The sequence below is a fragment of the Bos mutus genome, chromosome 8 (genome assembly GCF_027580195.1).
Source record: "Bos mutus isolate GX-2022 chromosome 8, NWIPB_WYAK_1.1, whole genome shotgun sequence".
In the NCBI taxonomy this organism is placed as follows: domain Eukaryota; kingdom Metazoa; phylum Chordata; class Mammalia; order Artiodactyla; family Bovidae; genus Bos; species Bos mutus.
This window is the reverse complement of record NC_091624.1, coordinates 24885525-24908965: the sequence shown is the minus strand read 5'-3', so window position 1 is coordinate 24908965 and position 23441 is coordinate 24885525. Positions and strand designations below refer to the sequence as shown.

General features: G+C 40.3%; 1 pseudogene; it reads left to right on the top strand.

Annotated features, from left to right (window-relative positions):
• The first annotated feature begins 559 nt into the window (after positions 1 to 559).
• Positions 560 to 23441, top strand: part of LOC102282418 (casein kinase I pseudogene) — a 116827-nt pseudogene continuing 93945 nt past the window's right edge.

Below are 23441 nucleotides of genomic sequence, written 5' to 3'. Positions count from 1 at the left end.
AGGTTGGGAAAGGAAAAGGTGAGGAGAGGTGAAAATCAGAGTTCTGGTTTTTTGTTTTTTTTTTCCCCAGATGCCCCCAGCATGCAGGTAAAGACACCAGATAGTTGGCAGCAACTGCAGAGAAAGGAAGGTTAAGAGAGAGTTTGTTGTTAAGATGGATGATATCTAACCAGCAGAGGAAGGTAAATTGATAATGTGGGGGGAAAAGGAAGCAATTGCTTGAGAAAAGCCTCTTAGGAGAAGTTGAGGGTTAGAGCAGCCAAAAGACAAGTGAGTTGAGGGAGTTACTTGTAGGTAAAAAGGCAAGATCATGAGCCTAAAATGAGGAGGGGCAGGTGAAGGTGATGTCTGAGAACTCAGAAACCTAGAGGTATGGAAAGTCACTTCAAAAGCAGCACAGCATTAACACTCAAGGAACTGGTTCTTCGTCCTCTGGAATTTTAATGGTTGGATCTAACTTTAGAGTTGGGGAAAAAAAACTGGATATGGGAATTTTGGAGAACTACAATTAGGGAAAAATTTGTATACAAATGAATATATGGCCATTAAATTGGAGCTCATGAAATCCAGAGCATCACAGCTACATTTGACTGTATTCCAATTTCTACAAGCAGTTAGGATCTGGAGATGGTATACCTCAAGTTTATTATTTTGGCCCTTGTAGTAAATACAGCACTATGGTGATAGAACTGCTGGGACCTATTTTGCAAGATTTGTTTGATTTGTGTGACAGAACATTTTCTCTTAAAACGGTTCTCATGATAGCTATCTAACTGATTTCTCACATGCAATATGTCCATTCAAAGAACTTGATATACAGAGATGTAAAACCTGAGAACTGTTTAATAGGCTGTCTGGGAAACAAAACCCAGCAAGTTATTCATATTATAGATTTTGGTTTGGCAAAGGAATATACTGATCCAGAGACAAAGAAACACATACCATACAAAGAGCACAAGAGCCTTATAGGAACAGCTATATATATGAGCACAAACATACATTTAGGGAAAGAACAAAGTAGAAGAGATGACTTAGAAGCTTTAGGTCACATGTTCATGTATTTTCTGAGAGGCAGTCTTCCTTGGCAAGGTTTAAAAGCTGACACATTAAAAGAGCGATATCAGAAAATTGGAGATACGAAACGAGCCACACCAATAGAAGTGTAATGTGAAAATTTTCCAGAAGAAATGGAAATGTATCTTTGTTATGTAAGAAGGCTAGATTTTTTTGAAAAACCAGATTATGACTACCTAAGAAGCCTTTTTACTGACTTGTTTGATGGAAAAGGATATATGTTTGATTGTGAATATGACTGGATTGGTAAATAGTTGCCTACTCTAGTGGGTCCATTCAGCAAGATCCTACTCTGTATATCAATCAGAGGAGCACATCCACATGGAGATAAGATACAATCCCAAAATCAGGTTTGTTGTCCTCTTAGGTATGTAATGTCTTAATTTATTTCTGTATTATTTTTTCACTGCTTATAAATTTATTTTGTGTTTTATCATGTCCAGACAGTTTTATATGTGCATGCATCTGTGCATGTGTTTGCACACATGTGTGTATACATACATATATATATATATAGAATGATTGAAATACATATCCTTTTCTTCTATAAAAAAGACTGTATATAGACATATTAAGGATAAAAATGCACATATTTTCAATAGATAGGCTATTTTCCCTCATGTTCACATTAAATTTGTTTAATCTTAAATCCTGATTAGTGGTGTTAGTATAAACTTTGAGAATATTGTTCTGTTAGAATGGAAGTGTTTGGATACCCTATTGGAATGAATTGTAAAAGTAGTTGTCCTTTCTAACTGTAGTCTAGTTTAGTGTAATAAATTATTTACTGAGTTCTGTTATTTGAAAGCTACTGCTCTCCACATTGCAGAAATGCAGAAGTAAGGAAAAACATATAACCTGTGGGAAATGACTTTGTAATGAGTGGTTAAGAGCTCACTGAGCCTCTGGAATCAATCAGACCTGGATATGGCAGGTTACTCATTCATTAAAAACCTCAGTTCTCATCTATAAAATAGAAATCAGTCAGTTCAGTTCAGTTCAGTCACTCAGTCGTGTCTGACTCTTTGCGACCCCATGAACTGCAGCACGCCAGGCCTCCCTGTCAATCACCAACTCCCAGAGTTCACTCAGACTCACGTCCATCTAGTCAGTGATACCATCCAGCCATCTCATCCTCTGTTGTCCCCTTCTCCTCCTGCCCCCAATCCCTCCCAGCATCAGAGTCTTTTCCAATGAGTCAACTCTTCGCATGAGGTGGCCAAAGTACTGGAGTTTCAGCTTTAGCATCTTTCCTTCCAAAGAAATCCCAGAGCTGATCTCCTTCTGAATGGACTGGTTAGATCTCCTTGCAGTCCAAGGGATTCTCAAGAGTCTTCTCCAACACCACAGTTCAAAAGCATCAATTCTTCGGCACTCAGCCTTCTTCACAGTCCAACTCTCACATCCATACATGACCACAGGAAAAACCATAGCCTTGACTAGACGGACCTTTGTTGGCAAAGTAATGTCTCTGCTTTTGAATATGCTATCTAGGTTGGTCATAACTTTCCTTCCAAGGAGTAAATGTCTTTTAATTTCATGGCTGCAAGTCACCATCTGCAGTGATTTTGGAGCCCAAAAAAATAAAGTCTGACACTGTTTCCACTGTTTATCCATCTATTTCCCATGAAGTGATGGGACCGGATGCCATGATCTTCATTTTTTGAATGTTGAGCTTTAAGCCAACTTTTTCACTCTCCACTTTCACTTTCATCAAGAGGCTTTTTAGTTCCTCTTCACTTTCTACCATAAGGGTGGTGTCATCTGCATATCTGAGGTTATTGATATTTCTCCCGGCAATCTTGATTCCAGCTTGTGCTTCTTCCAGTCCAGCGTTTCTCATGATGTACTCTGCATATAAGTTAAATAAGCACGGTGATAATATACAGCCTTGACATACTCCTTTTCCTATTTGGAACCAGTCTGTTGTTCCATGTCCAGTTCTAACTGTTGCTTCCTGACCTGTATACAGGTTTCTCAAGAGGCAGATCAGGTGGTCTGGTATTCCCATCTCTTTCAGAATTTTCCACAGTTTATTGTGATCCACACAGTCAAAGGCTTTGGCTTAAGTCAATAAAGCAGAAATAGATGTTTTTATGAAACTCTCTTGCTTTTTTGATGATCCAGCAGATGTTGGCAATTTGATCTCTGGTTCCTCTGCCTTTTCTAAAACCAGCTTGAACATCAGGAAGTTCACGGTTCACGTATTGCTGAAGTCTGGCTTGGAGAATTTTGAGCATTACTTTACTAACGTTAATTCCTAGCATATAGTAAGCTTTCATTAAGTCTCAACTCTTGTGGCTGGTGTTCCTGTTATCATTATTACAATAAATTCACAAGTAACTATATAACTGCAGAATAAACTCTACCATGGGAGATACATTAATAAAGTGCCATGAATGATCATTGGAATGTGTAGGATCTATAAAGATTTTATGCAAAGGTGGTTTTTGAGATGGGCATGAAGAAAGAATGGAATTTTTAAAGGCAGGCTAAAGAATAAGAGAATTTTGGAGGGAGTGAACATTCAAAATATATAAAGCAAAAGTTTAAAAATGTAGAATATGTTTGAGGAGAAATAAGCAGTTGGTTTGGAGCAGAGAGCAGGTTCAAGACAAGATATAGAAGATTCATTGAAGAGTTTGTATTTCCTGGGTAAGATAAATTGGAAACTCTTGAATTTTTGAGCAACATTTTCACTCTCCTTTTTGTATAAAGAAACCTTACTGAATCCATTTTTGGAACAGAATTTTTGCTGTCACCCTGAATTGAGCAGTATCTTTAGAGTTTTCGGTTATAACACTTTTTGGAGAGGAGTAGTATGCTATCTTTTTTGTATCTCATCAGGGTTAAGGTGAGTGTTAAAAAAATAAAATCAAAGAAGAAACACAACTCACTAAAAGTCATAGTCAAATAAAATGCTACATTTAGGAAGTATTTATAATACTACGCTTTAAAGTATAGATAATTTAAAAAAGATTAGTTTTATAAATTTGCCTTAGAAAAACTGGGCAGTAAAGGGTCTTATACTCAAATTACTTCAAGTATAAATTAAAAGACATCGATAGCTTGAGTATTCTGATAAGATGCTGTATATTGAAAGAAATGGGAGAAGTGAAGACTTGAGGAACGTGTTTTATAAATCAGTTAATTTCTCAAATGTATGTGGAACAAGACCATGTTCTGTGAAGATCTCCATGTTCTGTGAAACTCTCCACTTGAGCTATTAGGTAATGTAATAAATAAACTCTTCTTTTATTGTTGAATTAAATTATTCTTAAAATAAATTTAAGTATTTTAAAGTTTAAAAAATAAATAAATAAAAGCAGCAGAGCACATATACTAGGGTGTACCAAAGAATGGCTCAGTAGTCTGAGAACTCACTTGAAATTTGCAGTCAAGAATTTAAAAGTGGTTTGGTTTTTCTCACAAGCCCAGATTAATTGGATGAATGTCTGGAACAACTTGACCATCAACCAGTACACAGAAGAGTGGAGGAACTGAATTCAAGGTGTTATTCAGAAGTGATTGAAATGATGAATATTTTGGTGGGGTCTTGTGGATGATAAAGAAAGTGGAATTGAAACAAGAAGGAAGAGGGGCAGGACACAAGATTTAAAAGAATTACATACACATGTACCCCAGTGTTCATTGCAGCAGTATTCACAATAGCCAGGACATGGAAGCAACATTTTGTAGTTGTCTATCTACAAGTGGGTTAATAAAGTACATATATACAATGGAATATTACTCGGCCATAAAAAAACAATGAACTTGAGTCAGCTGTAGTGAGATGCATGAAACAAGGTCCTGTTATACAGAGTGAAGTAAGTCAAAAAGAGAAAAACAAATATTGCATGTTAGCACATATATGTGGAATCTAGGAAAAGGATATCCATGAACTTATTTTCAGAAAAGGAATGCAGGTGATGTAGTTGAGAATGGACTGTGGACACAGTTGGAGAAGGAGTTAGTGGGACAAACAGAGAAAATAGAATTGACATATATACACTACCACGTGTAAAATAAATAGCTGGTGAGAAATTGCTGTATAACACAGGGAGCCAAGCCTGGCACTCTATGATGACCTAGAAGGGTCGGATGAGGGGAGGGAGGAAGGCTCAAGAAGGAGGGGACATATGTATAGTTACGATTGATTCATGTTGCTGTATGGCAGAAACCAACACAACATTGTAAAGTGATTTTCCCCGAATTAAAAAATAAAATAAAAAGAATGACATAGCCTGAGGACACAACATAAACTGATTAGAACCAAATAAGTGCAAGATGGCAGACCAGCGGACTTCCACTAGACCTTTAGCCTTAGAATAAGCTCAACTTAGCACATCAACAAACTAAAGGGCACACCCACCAGCGACACGACAGTTCTGAGGCCAAATATCAAGGATCAAAAAGTGGTCAGTGACCCAGTTCCTAGAAACTCCTACCTCTTCCCCCAAATTGCTGGAATAACCATTGCATTCATCAGTCTATGAATTTATCCAACTCATAAAAACTAACCACACCATATTTTGAGGTTGCTCTCACCTTCTGAGATAGCCAACACTCTGCCTGTGGAGAGTGTTTCTAAATAAATCTGCTTACCTATCACTTAATCTCTCATTGAATTCTTTCTGCAATGGGACATCGAGAACCTGAGTTTCATTAAGTCCTGAAACCAAGTGTGTGTGATCTTAGTTAAAAGGCGATGGGTTCAAGTCCCAAACTGGGTTACATGGTTTCAGTAAGTCCATACATCGGAAATCCAAATGAGGCTTAAGAACTGCTAGTGGAGTTAATTAGGATAAGCGAGCTGGAAGACTAGGAAGCAACAGAGTGAGAAGGGATTGCAGGTCTTCTCTAAGACATGGTGGCCTGATAGTGGGAGGTGTGATTCTGGGAAGGAAGTGGTGAGTGGGAGGAGAAGAGGCTGTACCACTGCTGCATGAGCCAACAACCCCAGGCTGAGGCCACGAAGGATGGTGGCCAGGGTATCATGAACAAGGAGGCACTGGGGGAGGGGCACTACTCCATCCATTCTTCTGGCCTTCCCATCCCACCTCCTCCTCCAGCCTTCTTATTACATGGTACTCAAAACTCTTTCCTTCTGAAACCACATCCTGAATATCCTCATGAATGAAATCCTACCAAACCTTTGCCTCTCCCTGGATTTCCAGACTTTCTCATCAACTCCATCCCTCTGGATTTGCCACAAAATCACACATTCTCTCCTCCGGAAGTTCCCCAGTGACACTGACCTCCTCACTGCTCCCAAATGTGCCCTCTATTCTTCAACATTCTGAACTCAACCCATCTTTCTATTAGATGCAGAAGCCTAAAGAAGCATCTACTTCCACAGGCCTTCTTTTGAGATGAGTGGCCTCTGTGTTCTTTAATCTACGTTAGCAAAGTGCACCTATTAGGTTGTGTATGAGCAAGATTACACAGATTTGTACACAGTTCACTTCTCCATGTGAGTTATGACTGCAGAAAGCACTTAGCACAGGTCCTATCTGATATATAGGTATAGATTTGAAAGACGTTAGCATTTCCAGACAATCAGTCCTGAAGAATTAACAAACCCAGGTACTCTGTGGCCTGGCATGGCCCCAGCTATATAAGAAGGCCACACCAGTCAAGGGCCTTGATCATATGGGGGAGGGGGGTGCATCTCTTATATAGACCTCTAGAATTAAGACAGAATGAAAAAAAAAAAAAGAATGAGAGAACTAGGTCGTGAGTTGTTATATAATCACAAATAAAGAGAAATAGACGTCTAACCTGATGTAAATAGCAACTGATAACAAATATGTCAACTTTGATTTCCTGGGAAACATTATACTTTTTATATGCCATTTATTGTTTGCTCCAAAATGCACACTTAAAGACATTCTTAAAAGGAATTTTTTTGTGTAGTCTGAACAATGTAAAACTGAATATGTTCTATTTTTGAACCCCTACACATAGCTGCAACAAGAAAAAGCTTTCAGATTAATCAGTAGGAGTCTTCCAGATTTGACAAGAAACTCGGTTGCTCTTTCTATGGACTGTTTTTTATAGCTCACAGCTTACTAGTTATGTGGGTTATGAGAATGGTGGTCCACACCCTGACAAACCACCACAATGCTGGCAGCAAGGACGCTCATGTCTCAAGTCCCTCTTCACCTATTGTAATGAGACAGTGATGGAGCTTTTCTCAGGGCATGGGGGCCAAACCCACTGAACTTGGTACATCCTCTTGTACTTTCCTGCTCTGTGTCTGAGGTACTAGCTAGAATTATGCTGTTTATCAGAACTTAACCCTTGGTATTAACTTTGAGCACACTCCGTGAGATGGCCAGGGAAGCCTGGCCCGCTGCAGTTCATGGGGTCACAAAGAATTGGACATGACTTAGCGACTAAACAACAACCACCCTTGGTATCAACCACCCAAGGAATCCTGAGAGGCCCCTCCTCACAGGTTCAATCCCTGGGTCAGGAAGATCCCCTGGAGGAGGAAATGGCAACCCACTCCATTATTTTTGCCTGGAAAATCCCATGGACAGAGGAGCCTAGCGGGCTATGGTCCACAAAAAGTTGAAAGGAGTCAGACACGACTCAGCATGTACAAGTCCAATCTTGGAAAGGATGGAGAACACTAGAAAAGCTGGACAAAATTGGGAAGTAGCTTCCATTTCTTTAAGCCCCACCCCCATCTGACAAATCTTCATTACCTCTTACTTGACTTTGATTTGATAATTGCCCCCCTCACCTTAGTGTAAAAGTATTGTAATAGGCAAATCCACATCAAATGAACCAGACAATAACTGGGAATTCAACTGTAATCTGGAGACAGGTCCAGAAGGAAATTTGAAAGGATTTCTTTCATAGACCCAGAAGTAAGTGAGGTAATATATGTAGCAAAAGGGTTAGTTTGATTTTCAGTGCTTGCAAAAGGCAGACTGGCTCACCAACTTCATGTCTGAAAGAAAATCTCAGGGCTCAGGATTAAGAAAATCCAGTTTCCCTATTGTGAGGCTCTATGCAGGATTCAGGGCCTTTTCTGGTGGCTCAGATGCATTAAAGAATCCTCTTGCAATGCAGGGGACTTGGGTTCGATCCCTGGGTAGGGAAGATCTCTTGGAGAAGTGAATGGCTATCCACTCCAGTATTCTTGCCTAGAAAATCCTGTGAACAGAGGAGCCTGGTGGGCTATTCTATGCAGTCACAAAGAGTTGGATATGACTGAGAAACTAAGCACACACATGGCCACACATGCAGAAATCCAAGCAGCTTATTTTAGGGATTTCTTTCAGGAATCACCCAGAAACGCAGTGGAGAGCATCAAATCTATACCAAGCTGAGTTATCGTTCAATAATAGGGTTAAAACACAGACATTTTCAAAAATGCAAAGTAATTTACCATTCAGAACTATTTTCTTAAAATAGGGTGGGAAATATCTAGAGAGACAGAAGAAATACTAGTAAGCAAAACAACTGTAAAACTGCTTGTAAAATCTAATGAGATTGTTACAATTAAGAAAAGTAATAGCTAGAATTTTCTCTTCTTAAAAAAGAAGTAAAATTAAAATATTATGCAGTAATAAGACATATAGGAACAGGAGATTTAGTGAACTTCCTGATGTTCAAGCTGGTTTTAGAAAAGGCAGAGGAACCAGAGATCAAATTGCCAACATCCACTGGATCATGGAAAAAGCAAGAGAGTTCCAGAAAAACATCTATTTCTGCTTTATTGACTATGCCAAAGCCTTTGACTGTGTGGATCACAATAAACTGTGGAAAATTCTGAAAGAAATGGGATTACCAGACCACCTGATCTGCCTCTTGAGAAATCTGTATGCAGGTCAGGAAGCAGCAGTTAGAACTGGACATGGAACAACAGACTGGTTCCAAATAGGAAAAGGAGTACATCAAGGCTGTATATTGTCACCCTGCTTATTTAACCTATATGCAGAGTACATCATGAGAAACGCTGGGCTGAAAGAAACACAAGCTGGAATCAAGATTGCCAGGAGAAATATCAATAACCTCAGATATGCATATGACACCACCCTTATGGCAGAAAGTGAAGAGGAACTAAAAAGCCTCTTGATGAAAGTAAAAGAGGAGAGTGAAAAAGTTGGCTTAAAGCTCAACGTTCAGAAAACGAAGATCATGGCATCCGGTCCCATCACTTCATGGGAAATAGATGGAGAAACAGTGGAAACAGTGTCAGACTTTATTTTGAGGGGCTCCAAAATCACTGCAGATGGTGACTGCAGCCATGAAATTAAAAGACATTTACTCCTTGGAAGGAAAGTTATGACCAACCTAGATAGCATATTCAAAAGCAGAGACATTACCTTGCCAATAAAGTTTCGTCTAGTCAAGGCTATGGTTTTTCCTGTGGTCATGTATGGATGTGAGAGTTGGACTGTGAAGAAGGCTGAGTGCCGAAGAATTGATGCTTTTGAACTGTGGTGTTGGAGAAGACTCTTGGGAGTCCCTTGGACTGCAAGGAGATCTAACCAGTTCATTCTGAAGGAGATCAGCCCTGGGATTTCTGTGGAAGTAATGATGCTAAAGCTGAAACTCCAGTACTTTGGCCACCTCATGCGAAGAGTTGACTCATTGGAAAAGACTCTGATCCTGGGACAGATTGGGGGCAGAAGGAGAAAGGGACGACAGAGGATGAGATGACTGGATGGCATCATTGACTCGATGGACGTGAGTTTGAGTGAACTCTGGGAGATGGTGATGGACGGGGAGGCCTGGCATGCTGTGATTCATGGGGTCGCAAAGAGTCAGACACGACTGAGCGACTGAACTGAACTGAAAAGTACTTAAAGATTCTTATTTTGTTTAGAGAATCCACAATGTGAAGACCAGATTGTGAACTTAACAAAATCAATTCTTATATGATGGTAATTTTAAAAAGGTTTTTCATTTGTGTGTGCTCAGTTGTGGCAGACTCTTTGTGACCCTATGGGCTGTAGCTTGCCAGGCTCCTCTGTCCATACAGTTTTAAGGGCAGGAATACTGGAGTGTATTGCCATTTCCTCCTTCAGGGGATCTTCCCAACCCAGGGATCAAACCCATGTCACTTGCACCCACTGCGCCACCTGGGAAATTTGATTTAAAAATAAATAAATAAGACTAATTGCATTGAGTTTAATACAGGACAAGTTTTTCAATTTTATTTTTTATAATCATGAGTTGATTAATGGAAAAGTAGCTGGAAGAATAGAAAGAGTATTGGGAACTTCAGGGATCCCTATTTATTAATTTATTTGAAGGGATGTATTATGGGCTTCCCTCATAGCTCAGTTGGTAAAGAATCCACCTGTAATGCAGGAGATCCTGCTTCTACTCCTGAGTTGGACAGATCCCCTGGAAAAGGAAAGTCTACCCCCTCCAGTATTCTGGCCTAGAAAAGTAGCTGGAAGCATAGCAAGAGTATTGGGGTCTTCAGGGATTCCTATTTATTAGTTTATTTGATAGAACATATTATAGCATATTTTTGTGCCCAAAGATAGATGTGATCACAATTTTTTAAAGATGAAAGAAGCAAGCTTAGAGGCAGTAGGGAGGGGAGTTTTGGAGATTTGGGGAGCGGGAAGAATAAGTTGTCTCAGAAAGAGAGAGAAAAGACTGATGACAGATTCCTGGCAACCTGGCTAGACAGGTTGAAGAGTCCACCTGACTTTGGAGAGAACACAGTGAAAATACTGCAAAATATCATGGTTGTGTGCTCTGCTCTGGTCATGTTCAACTGCTTGCATTTTGCCACTAATTAAGCAGATTGTTTAACCACAGCTTAGGTTTCAAGAACAGGTATACTTCCCTGGTGCCTCAGAGGTTAAAGCGTCTGCCTGCAATGCGGGAGACCTGGGTTCGATCCCTGGGTTGGGAAGATCCCCTGGAGAAGGAAATGGCAACCCACTCCAGTATTCTTGCCTGGAGAATCCCATGGACGGAGGAGCCTGGTGGGCTACAGTCCATGGGGTCGCAAAGAGTCAGACACGACTGAGCGACTTCACTTTCACTTTCACTTTAGGTTTCAAGAACAGGTATACTATTGGGAGAAATGGACAAGAATAGTGAAATTATCTACAAGGAATAATTATTGTGTGAGACAGGGACATTTAAACCAGGAAAGGAGGGAAGTGGGTACAAGATCAAGAAAATGGAGATATGATATGATAGTTAATAGCCTGAAGGGCTCCATGGTTGAACTAGAGAAAATCGGTTGGGATACCAAGAGGTGGTGGTGAGGGAATAAGATGCTCACAATTAAGACTTTGAAGGAAATGCTGTTGTTGACAATGATCAATTCTAGAATTTAACCATGGGAGTGAGCTTCTGAGGTGACTTGATAGAAAAGAGCATCGGTAGGAAGATGTAGGAATGAAGGGGAGCCTGGATGTAGGGTGTGTTGGTCCACATGAATGTTGAAATCACCAATATGGTGACAGAACTGATGGAGAAAAAGCAGGAAGCCAGATACTACACTTTTTCAGGAATAATAGGGAGCACTTTAGTTATGAACAGTAGATTTTACATAATGAGCTTCAAATTTGGGGGAAGTGGTTAGTGAAGAAGAAGAATGGTAGCCATGAAGTCATAATAAGGAACAAGAAGACAGATTTTCCACTTCTAGTCTTGGGGGTAAAGGAGTGTGGAAAAAGTGGCTACACTTCAGATGGCCAAAGCTAAAACAATATCCTTAAGGAAAAAATCATTTTCAGTTAGAATGTTAAAGTAAGTGATTGACTGAGAGGAGAGAGATGTTGTTCTGACCACAGTCTCTATAGGGTGCAATTGGGAGACTTGGGGAAGCTGGAAAGACCTCTAAGGACCACAAGGTTGGATGTGGAGTGAGACCTGAGGCTACAGAACATTATGAAATCAATACTAATATTCTCTTAGGAGTATGTGGGTCAGTAGTTCTAATGATGGTGCCTTTTGAGAAACTAGGCTACCTTGTACACAGTATCATCAGCAGAGGAGGTGTTTGGGTGAATAAGTGGAAATCAGGGTGGAGCCCATGTTGAGGAGGCAGAGGCAGGAGAGCATGTGGCATTCATTCTAGACTCAGTCCTCAGCTAAAGGGACTGACAGAGGCCTGGAGGGTCACAAATGCCAGCACAGCTGACTTGGCAAGAAGAATGATGAGCACATGATAGATATAAAGCATGCAATTACCTGCTGTGTATATTCTTCAGAATCTAGGATAATAGTAAGTGCTAGGTCAAGAGTTTGATGCTTGTCATATAGAAATCTAACTTTCCCTTGGGAGACATAATCAGCCCTGAGGTCTTTAGCTTCACGTCTTCTTTAAGTTACGTCACTTAACTTATGAGTGGTATGACTGATGCCAAGTCTAAAAGTCACTTTTACTCCAGTGCCTTCACTTAAGCTATGGCCCTTTACCTCCTTTCAGTCACTGCTGGGAAATGATGGAAGGCCAGAATAATTGAGAGCCATAAGATAACCCTGGATGAGTCAATAGTCATGCAATACCTCAAGGCCAACAAATGATCAATTCATGGAATGATTGGGTAGATTTTACCATGGGCTTCACACATCTACGCTATGAGGAACCCATTTGTGGAATACTCTGGATTACTACTAATACCTCACTTCACATCTTAAACCACTGATCTGAATACCCTGGCACAAGAAATCATGTATGCATTCATCAGTTCAACGCATCTCCATGCATGTCATTTTTCACTAGTAAGTCAAAAACTGTGACGTACATGGAGAATGTTTTCAAGGAGCTCAGAGTCAAGAAGGGGGACAAGTTATCCTATCATCTTTCTAGTGCTGCAAAGAAAGAACATCAGATCCTTTGCAGTGACCTAGAACACAAGGCGCTGACGATCTGAAGACTGCTTAGCTGGAGACAGCAAACCAATGTCAATTGTTCATTTAAAGGCCTATTTCCTCACTCTCAGTTGAATTGACCAACAGGAACTCTTTCCATATTTTTCCTTATCTTCTCTGTGCCCATTAAATATGTAAAAGTTCATTTAGAATGTGTGCTGTCTGAACTTGTATGCTGCTGAGAACACATCCAAACCTCTGGAACATTCCAGACACTTTTGCTGACCTGGCTAGAGAGCTCATATTCTCTAAACTATGTCATATGAAGCAAAACTTATGCTCAGTGGTTTCATTTGTCATTTTGCTCATTTCCTAGAGATTATACATGCATATCAAATTAACGGAGATGCTTAAGATTTGCTGAATTCCTCCTTCTTTCAGTTGATTTTTTTTTTTTCAAAAAGACAGAACATGTGTGATCCTTTATATTCTTAGCTCTCCAAATCACTGTCTCACAGCTTTTGCATTTTCCTGTCTAATCCTTTCACTGGATTTAGGAAGGTGTCATTTATTTGGTTGAAATGCTAATAATTACCTTGCATGATGCAGATGTCATGATTTGTTAAAAATTTCTCTTTGACCTGTCAACATCTCTCTACATCTTTTGACATCAGCTGCAGCGCATGGCGCACAATGAATATGTATATAGAATTCTCTCTTTCTCTGCTCCCTTCTCCTTTTCTCTCTAACATATACATGCATGCCTGTATGCGTCAAAGCTAACATAAGCATGGACATATTTTTGTGATAGATAATTACACCAGAAATTGCACAAGTCTCTTTGAAACTAGGAACAAAGGAAACAATTGAGAGAGTGTCAGAAAAAGGATGTTGACCATTTGTATATGATATGGTCTAGGAAGCAAAGTGGAGAAAGCAATGGCAACCCACTCCAGTACTCTTGCCTGGAAAATCCCATGAATGGAGGAGCCTGGTAGGCTGCAGTCCATGAGGTCGCAAAGAGTCGGACATGACTGAATGACTTCACTTTCACTTTTCACTTTCATGCATTGGAGGAGGAAATGGCACCCCACACCAGTGTTCTTGCCTGGAGAATCCCAGGGATGGGGGAGCCTGGTGGGCTGCCGTCTATGGGGTCGCACAGAATCGGACACGACTGAAGTGACTTAGCAGCAGCAGCAGCAGCAGGAAGAAAAGAGATAACAACATCAAACAAGAAAGTGTAAATGTTTTTAACACATCTGTGTTGGGGTAATCAATGCAGGATTTGGGGAAATCAGTGTAGAAGAGTGGGTTGTTGTTGTTTAGTCGCTAAGTCCTGTCTGACTCTTTGAGACCCCATGGACTGTAGCCCACTAGGCTCCTCTGTCCACGGGATTTTCCCAAGCAAGGATACTGGAGTGGTTACCATTTTCTTCTCCAGGGGATCTTCCCAAGCCAGGAATCAAACCCGTATTTCCTGAATTGAAGGCAGATTCTTTCCCACTGATCCACCAAGGAAGACTTAGAAGAGTGAGTGCCCCGGGGTTAACAGCTGTAGCCTGAGGAAACAATAGGAGGAGTTAGTTAGCAGCACCTGCTATCCAGTGAGGGTGGTTGTTAGGACAAGGCTGCCTGACAGGGCTTGTACTAGCAGGAGTGGGGCACGGCAAGCCTGCAGTTGAGGCAGCCATAAAGACTCAGCTCTAGCCATTGGGGGCTCCTCATTCTGCCACCCTCTGATGACACCTGACAGGGAGTAGGGGGTAAGGGAGCCTCCTAGTACTCAGAGAGAAAGAAAAGGATCCACAGTGACGGGGTGATGCCAAGCACACTTCCTCTGCTCAGGGATGGTGTTCTGTTGTAAAAGTTAGTTATTTATTAATACTATATTACCCTGATCTGACTGTAAGAAGATTATGATGTACTTGGTGCATTCAGATGGAATAACATGCCAGGTTACTGTCACCTGCAGAAGCAAGTTTACAAAAGAGAATTCCTGCCTCTCTCCACTATACTCAGGGAATCAGATGTGCTAGTAATGCAAGCCATTTCAATAGCATGAAACCTCTAATAGCCAAACACATTAGTCTTTTGGTCTCCCATTTGATACATGCAATGCAAACTCAGGATAGAAATAATAGATGTTCCCAGCATACTGCTGTCTTATTTCCAGGTGGATTACTTAGTACAAAGACATACCATCTGGCTACTCATACACATACTCACTCATGGTCCCATCACTTAAGTTATTTCCATGGTTACTGAAAATAAGACCCAGGGCACTAGAAACTCTACAATAGCTAAAAAAATACTGAGTATATATTGAAACTCTGTTTCATCTTAAAAAAAAAAAAAAACAGATTCCTGAAAGTAACCTCCCTGTGTTTAAAAATTAGTTCAAAGCCTGAGAAGACCCTAAAAGTGATTTTTCTCTTTGTACCTAAGAAGTTTGCACTCCCTAGCAAGAAATTTGCATTAGGTTGGCAATGTGTTAAGGGATGATAGGAAGGTTATTTGTTCGTTCGTTGTTTTACTTTTCTGCCATAAATGCATTCATTTTGAAGACATGCCAAATCTCACTTTGAATCAAAACAGCCAAGACTGAATCAAAACAAACTGAAGCCAGAAATGTTATGGTTGGATCCAGTCCTGGGATCAGAGTGAAGAAATAAAGAACCTTCATTTGAGGTAATCTACCCCCCTACCAGAGAATGGGAGTGGGGATGAAAACCTCAGGAGGGTCCTTCTGGCTAATGAGTCTAGATGAGCAATTTTCAAAGTAGGTCCCATCTATTAATAGTCATGCCAACAGAAGTTACATAAGAAAAGGGAACCATAACCAGACAGGTTTGAGAAATGTAACATTCCATGATATTAAAATTAAGTACTTTAATTGAGAACTGTGTGAATCTCCGAGAGAATGACATGGTACACATAAAATTATTCAAATTCATTTGACAATGGAGTCCTTTTCTTTAATTTTTTAAATAAAACCTTTAGGAAGGAAAAATTTTCCCTGAAATACATTTTGAAAAATAACTATAATCTGATTTTTCTCAGATCCCCAATATGTATGTTAAAAGACTGCTTTTCAGAGACAACCAAGATATAGAAACCAGAACTGTTTGTAGAGCTAAAGATAATGCTATCAGAATCAACTTCTCAGAATGGCTGATACATAAGCATTTTGAAAGATGTCATTTCCTATTGTAGGATTTTTTTCACTTAAAGAAGACCCTTTAACACTTCTCATGAAGTCAGTTTACTATTGATAAACTTTGAACTTTTTTAGTTTTTGCTTGTCTGAGTATGTTTATCTCTCAGAAGATACACTCCAGGTTACAGTTACCTGCAGAAGCAAATTTATAAGAGAATTTTTGCCTCTCTCTACTATACTAAAAGAATATAGTATAGTAGAATTATTAAGAATTATTAGAATTGAAGAATCTCCTTCAATTCTAAATAATAACCTTGCTGAGTAGAATATACTGTGTTGTAGGTTTTTCTTTCAGTACATTAAATATATTATGTCATTTCCTTCTAGCCTGTTTTTAGGAGTTTCTCTTTAATTTCTGTCATTTTAATTATGATATGTCTTGCTGTGGGTCTCTTTGGAATCATCCTGTTTGGAAATCTCTGTGCTTTCTGTACCTTGATATATGTTTCCTTCCTAAAATTTTGGCAGTTTTCACCTGTAATTTTATCATATAAATCTTTTTCTGGAAGGGCTATAATGCCAATATTAGATAACCTAGGTATTATCCAAAAGATCCCCTGAAACTGTTTTTATTTTTTAATTTATTTTTCTTCTTGCTGTTCTAAGTGGGTGATTTCTAATTGTCTGTCCCCCAGATTGTTTCTGTATTCTTCTGTAGTACCTAATCTGCTGATAATTCCCTCTAGGTGTTTTTCTTTTTTTAATTTCAGTTATTGTATTGTTCATCTCTGACTGGTTCTTTTTCATATTTCTAGTTCTCTGTTAATATTTTCACTGTGTTCATCCGCTCTTTTTCCCAATTCAGTTAGCATTCTTCTTACTATTGCTTTGAACTCTCCATCAGGTAGGTTATCTCTTTTTCATTTTTTATTTTTTAAGGGTCCTTTCCTTTTTCTTTCATTTGAAACATATTCTCACCTATTTTCTCATTTAGTGTAACTTCGTGAAGCAGTTACCTGTCCTAATCTTGAATGCATGTCTCTGTATGAGAGCATCCCCATGCAGTGCGGATGCACCCAGTCACTTTGGTGGGAGAGTTGAATCTGAAGTGAGCACAGGCTACATCTTCCCCCTGAGAAGTGCTGGCAGTCACCACCTTGATGAGAGGCAGGGCTGGAGGTAGGGCTGGAGCTGAAGGGGCTAGAGACAGAGTCAGTTTCATTCTGGGGCTTCTCCTAGGTTCAGTGACTATCACTGCTCTACCAGGGAAAGGGTCAGGAACCAGTGGGTGGAAGAGAAGCCCTTAGGGAGTTGGATTTCTCCTATGTATGTGATGATGGTTTCTCCCTTGTTGAAGTCGTAGTAGGGATCTGAGGGCTAGGGCCTGCACTTCTGTTTTAGTTTTATTTATTCCCCCTTTGTGCATGCCTTGGTTAGAGTCTGGGTCAGTACTGCATGCTAAGCTGGCCCTACCCCTTCCCAACTCTGCAAAGGGGCATTCCTGCTGGCAGTGACTACTTCAGCCTCCACCCTAGTGGAAGAGCAGCACTGGAGCAAGATGGGCTGAAAAAGGGGCCCAGTGCAAGCCCAGGGGCATGCAGGGCCAGTCCTGGCAAGCCAGCCAGGGCCCCAGGCAGTTTCCAATCAGCTGCCTCTGTGTTGTAACCAGGAGTAAGCAAGACTGTGCACATGCTTCTCAAGTCTGGAGTCTCTCCTTTGTATCATCCTTCAGTAAACCCCACTGATTTTCAAACTGGCTACAGTGGTTTGTCTTCTTGGTGATGGACCTCAAGCCTGAGGTTCTTAGTATGTGGTTTGAGCCTCTGACTCCCCAAGGAGGATCAAGTCTGGGATATCCCCTTCTTCTTCCCCAATCAAATTGCTTCTCCTCCCTTCCTCACAGACTCCATGTGGATCTTTCTTTATAGTCCTGATTGTAGAAGACTTGTTTTGCTAGTTCCCAGGTCAACATCAGTGACAGTCCCTCTATATGCAGTTGTAGTTTTGATGTGTTCTTGAGAAGAGGTAAGCCCCAAATCCTCCTACTCTGCCATCTTGATAGCAAATTTTTTGAATGAATTAAAATATTGACAGCAAACAGCTTCATTATAAAACAAATCTGCATCAACAGCAGAGTTATCAGAAAATGCCTTGTACACATAGGCAGTCCTGTGTGCCTCCGGGTACTGAATTCCCCGTATTCATCAAGCTCTCCTCAGGTGTAGCTGAGAGCCTATCACCCCTAGATGAAGAACGCTCAGACCACTTCAGCATGTGGGAAACCCACACTGACTCAGAGCCCTGCCCCTACCTACCAAACCATGCTTTGTCTGATATCTCCTCAATCCTGTCCTTCTCTCCCCAACCCTCCCTATCATGGGACTTGCAGTCACTGCAACATGTGCTGCCCAGTCTCAAGTCTTCCTAAACCAATGGTGCATCCAGTCACAAAGAGTAAGCTAAGAACAGTCAGTTTAGTCGCTGAGTCATGTCCGACTCTTTGCGACCCCGGGGCATGCCAGTCTTCCCTGTCCATCACCAATTCCCAGAACTTATTCAAATTCATATCCATAGAGTTGGTGATGTCATCCAACCATCTCATCCTCTGTCATCCCCTTCTCCTCCCGCCTTCAGTCTTTCCCAGCATCAGGATCTTTTCCAATGAGTCACTTGTTCTCATCAGGTGTCCAAAGTCCTGGAGTTTCATCTTCAACATCAGTTCTTCCTAAGAATATTCAGGACTGATTTCCATTAGGATTGACTGGTTGGATCTCCTTGCAGTCCAAGGAATTCTCAAGAGTCTTCTCCTACATCACAGTTCAAAAGCATCAATTCTTCAGCTCTCAGATTTCTTTACAGTCGAACTCTTGTTTTCTGAATGTTGAGCTTTAAGCCAACTTTTTCACTCTCCTCTTTCACTTTCATCAAGAGGCTCTTTAGTTCTTCTTCACTTTCTGACATAAGGGTGATGTTATCTGCATATCTGAGGTTATTAATATTTCTCCCGGCAATCTTGATTCAAGCTTGTGCTTCATCCAGCCTGGCATTTCGTATGATGTACTCTGCATGTAAGTTAAATAAGCAAGGTGACAATATACAGCTTTGACATACTCCCTTCCTGACTTGGAACCAGTCTGTTGTTCCACGTCCTGTTTTAACTGTTATATCTTGACCTGCATACAGATTTCTCAGGAGGCAGGTATGGTGGTCTGGTATTCCCATCTCTTGACCAATTTTCCTCAGCTTGTTGTCGTCCATATAGTCAAAGGCTTTGACATAGTCAATAAAGCAGAAGTAGATGTTTTTCTGGAACTCTCTTGCTTTTTTGATGATTCAGCAGATATTGGCAATTTGATCTCTAGTTCTTCTGCCTTTTCTAAATCCAGCTTGAGCATCTGGAAGTTCATGGTTCACATACTATTGAAGCCTGGCTTAGAGAATTTTGAGCTTTACTTTACTCGTGTGTGTGATGAGTGCAATTGTGTGGTAGTTTGAGCTTTCTTTGGCATTGACTTTTTTTGGAATTGGAATGAAAACTGACCTTTTCCAGTCCTGTGGCCACTGCTGAGTTTTCCAAATTTTCTGGCATATTGAGTGCAACCAAGCTAAGGACATTGCATTGTATATTTAATTTTAGAAAATAGAGGATATAGAGAATGTTAATTTTCATTGTTTATAAAAATCTGAGGATTAGTAGGTAAAGACATGTGATGAAAATATCTTTAGAACATTCTTTCCTGAAGCCTCAGTGACTTTCCCCCTTGGAAGGCCTGCAAGGAAATTTCCTTTATAGGCCTGCAAATGCCCCTCCTCTGCAGCACCTGGAATTGACCAGCTACTGGTAATGGACAAGGGGCTTTAAAATCTTATAACATATGGGCAGCAGATGATAAGACTGTGGAATGCTTTAGAATGCTTTGCTAGGAACTCTGATTTCACTTGAAATTATGTTTGCCTGTTCTTTGTATTTCTGTAAAGACATCTCTCAGGGTCCTGAATGAGGCTGGGGCTCTTCATGGAGGCTCTTAATCCAGTTCGATGAGAGTCAGCTCGAGGCCTGCACTAGTGGGCACTGAAGACCCTCACCTTTTGGCAAGTGCTATAACAAAGGATGTGGCATGTTCATATTGTTTAGTAATGCAGTTGTAAGGAATAAAGGGACAATATAATAATAAAAGTTAGCATAATAAATATAAAAATAAATATAAAATTAAAAATTATATAACTTCATTTCTATCTCTTGCTCTCTGAATATGTAGTTTGTTATAATAAAAATAATCAGAGTAAGGCACACAGAGAGAATATGAAACATTTTGGCAGATCTCAAGACAGAAGTGAACCTCTGCAATCTGTAAAAATAATGGATTTTCAGATTTGGAGATTTGGTCATTTTTCTAGAATTTATATACCCCATACTTTATGTGCCAGGCTTTATTGGGTGCAAAAGAAAAGAATTAGACAAAGGTTGGCCCTCATTCACTGTCCAATCTAAGAAGAGAGGAGGATGTAAATACGAAATCACAACACATAATTAAGTAGGGGTATATAGAAAATGTGGTGAGAATACAGCACAAAATGAAGGAGTGAGAAATTCAGCATTGAGTGATGGGTAAGACTTCCTGAAAATGTGAACTTTGAGATACAGCAGAAAGAGTCCCTAGCATTTCATAAGGCTGAGGGAAGGCAGATGCACCTCCGAGAGTACAGAGAATATAGGTCACGGGGTGAGAAATGATGGAGAAAAGGGAAGGAAAGCAACAGAAGAAAAGGTATATAATAAAACCAGCTACCCCCAGAGCAGCTGGAATGAATTCTGCAGGGATCCTGGAAATGATGAGGAAGACACACCTTGAAATGAGGGAGCCAGGGTATTTGTACAGTCCTGGGCTACACACTGCTGGAGTGTGTCGTGGAACCTGGGATACAGTGGAAGGGCAGAAAAGTCTTTGGCTTGGCTTTGGAGAATTCCTGCAGCCTGAAACAGAAAGGAGGCCCCAAATATTTTGGCAGTGTGAAATCAGGTTCTGCTACAAAGGACTGTTGGAGGAACAGTTCCAAAGACTTCATCAGATGATCCAGATGAAAGAGTTAACTAGTGAGAATGTAGAAAAAGAGAGGGAGGTGATGACAAAAAGTCTAACTGAAGTGAATAGTGTTCGTATAGCCAGAGACTCCAGAGAAAGAAGCAAGTTTAAAGAAATGAAAAGATGGGTGACATTTTGGATTTTGTGACTATGCTAAAACTGAATGGTCATGTCTAGTAAGCAATTTGAATGATGAAATGGTAGCTGAGATCTTAAGTTTGTACAAAGTCACAGAGCCCAAAATGAGAAGAGAAGAAGAAAGTCAAAAACATTCACACTGGTATTTCTATTGTCAAACAAAATTCTCTATAGTAGCTCTGTGGCTGAACAAAGATAGACACATATTAAGCAGAGAAATCGTGGCTCACTGGTAAAGAATCTGCCTGCAATGCGGGAGACCTGGGTTTGATCCCTGAGTTGGGAAGATCCCCTGGGAAAGGGAAAGGTTACCCACTACAGTATTCTGGCTTGGAGAATTCCATAGATTTGGTAGTCCTTGGGGTCCCAAAGAGTCGAACAAGACTGAGCAACTTTCAGTTTCACTTTCAAGCAGAGAAAAAAAAAATAACAACATTGAGCAGCATGCCATAGAGCATCACTCTACATCATGGAGATGTTGGTGGGACTGACAGGAAATGAAGCTGTTCTGATTTTAAGAGGAAGAGAAGACTGAAGAACTCTATTTTTAAATTTGTTTTCTGGGAGATTCATGTTATGTTGCTAATCAACAGTCCTGCTTTGACAGTTTTCATTTCCTATAAATATAAATCCCAAAAAGAATGTCCAGTGTTTCCTGACTCAAATCCAGAAGGAGCAGGTGTGTTCTCTGGGTGAGTCATGCCATTAGCAGCCAAGACTGGGACATGGCTGCAGAGTCCTTTAAGGGAATAAAAACAAGCTCAGAGGAGGGCCAGGCTTCTGGAATCACAGTAATTTGCAATTTGGGGATTCTGATAGGCATGGTTCTCATTTTTCATTCCTGTGGAAAGCAATAGCATCATCTGATATTCCAAGGAAAATTTATACATTAATAGATGAATATGATTTTCATCCATTTATCTGTTGATAGATATAAACTGTTTCCATAATAGACCATGAATTAAAAAAAAAGATGAGATATAGACAATGAAAAATTACTCTGTCTTAAAAAGGAAAGAAATTCTACCACATGTGTTAACATGAATGAACCTAGAGGACCTTGTACTAAGTGAGATAAGCCAAACACAGGATGAGTATTTTATGATTCCACTTATGTGAGAAGCAGAGTAGCATAGTGGTTGCCAGGGAATGGAGGAGGGGGAATGGGTTGTTACTGTTCGATGGATATAAAGTATCAGTTATGCAAGATGAATGAGCCCTAGCCATCCGCTGTGCAACACTGTGCGTGTGGTTAACAATACTGTACCATGCCCTTAAACATCTATTAAATGGGTAGATCATATTTTAGTTTTTTTATTATAGATTTATTTATTTTAATTGTAGGCTAATTACTTTACAATATTGTGTTGGTTTTGCCATACATCAACAAGAATCCACCACGGGTATACATGTGTTCCCCATCCTGAACCCCCCTCCCACATCCCTCCCCGTACCATCCCTCTGGGTCATCCCAGTGCACCAGCCCCAAGCATCCTGTATCATGCATCGAACCTTGACTGGAGATTCATTTCACATATGATATTATACATGTTTCTATGCCATTCTCCCAAATCATCCCACCCTCAGCCTCTCCCACAGAGTCCAAAAGACTGTTCTATACATCTGTGTCTCTTTTGCTGTCTTGCATACAGGCTTATCGTTACCATCTTTCTAAATTCCATATATATGCATTAGTATACTGTACTGGTGTTTTTCTTTCTGGCTTACTTCACTCTGTATAATAGGCTCCAGTTTCATCCACCTCATTAAAACTGATTCAAATATATTCTTTTTAATGACTGAGTAATACTCCATTGTGTATATGTACCACAGCTTTCTTATCCATTCATCTGCTGATGGACATCTAGGTTGTTTCCATGTCCTGGCTATTATAAACAGTGCTGGGATGAACATTGGGGTACACATGTCTCTTTCAGTTCTGGTTTCCTCAGTGTGTATGCCCAGCAGTGGGATTGCTGGGTCATAAGGCAGTTCTATTTCTAGTTTTTTAAGGAATCTCCACACTGTTCTCCATAGTGCCTGTACTAGTTTGCATTCCCACCAACAGTGTAAGAGGGTTCCCTTTTCTCCACACCCTCTCCAGCATTTATTGCTTGTAGACTTTTGGATCGCAGCCATTCTGACTGGTGTGAAATGGTACCTAATTTTGGTTTTGA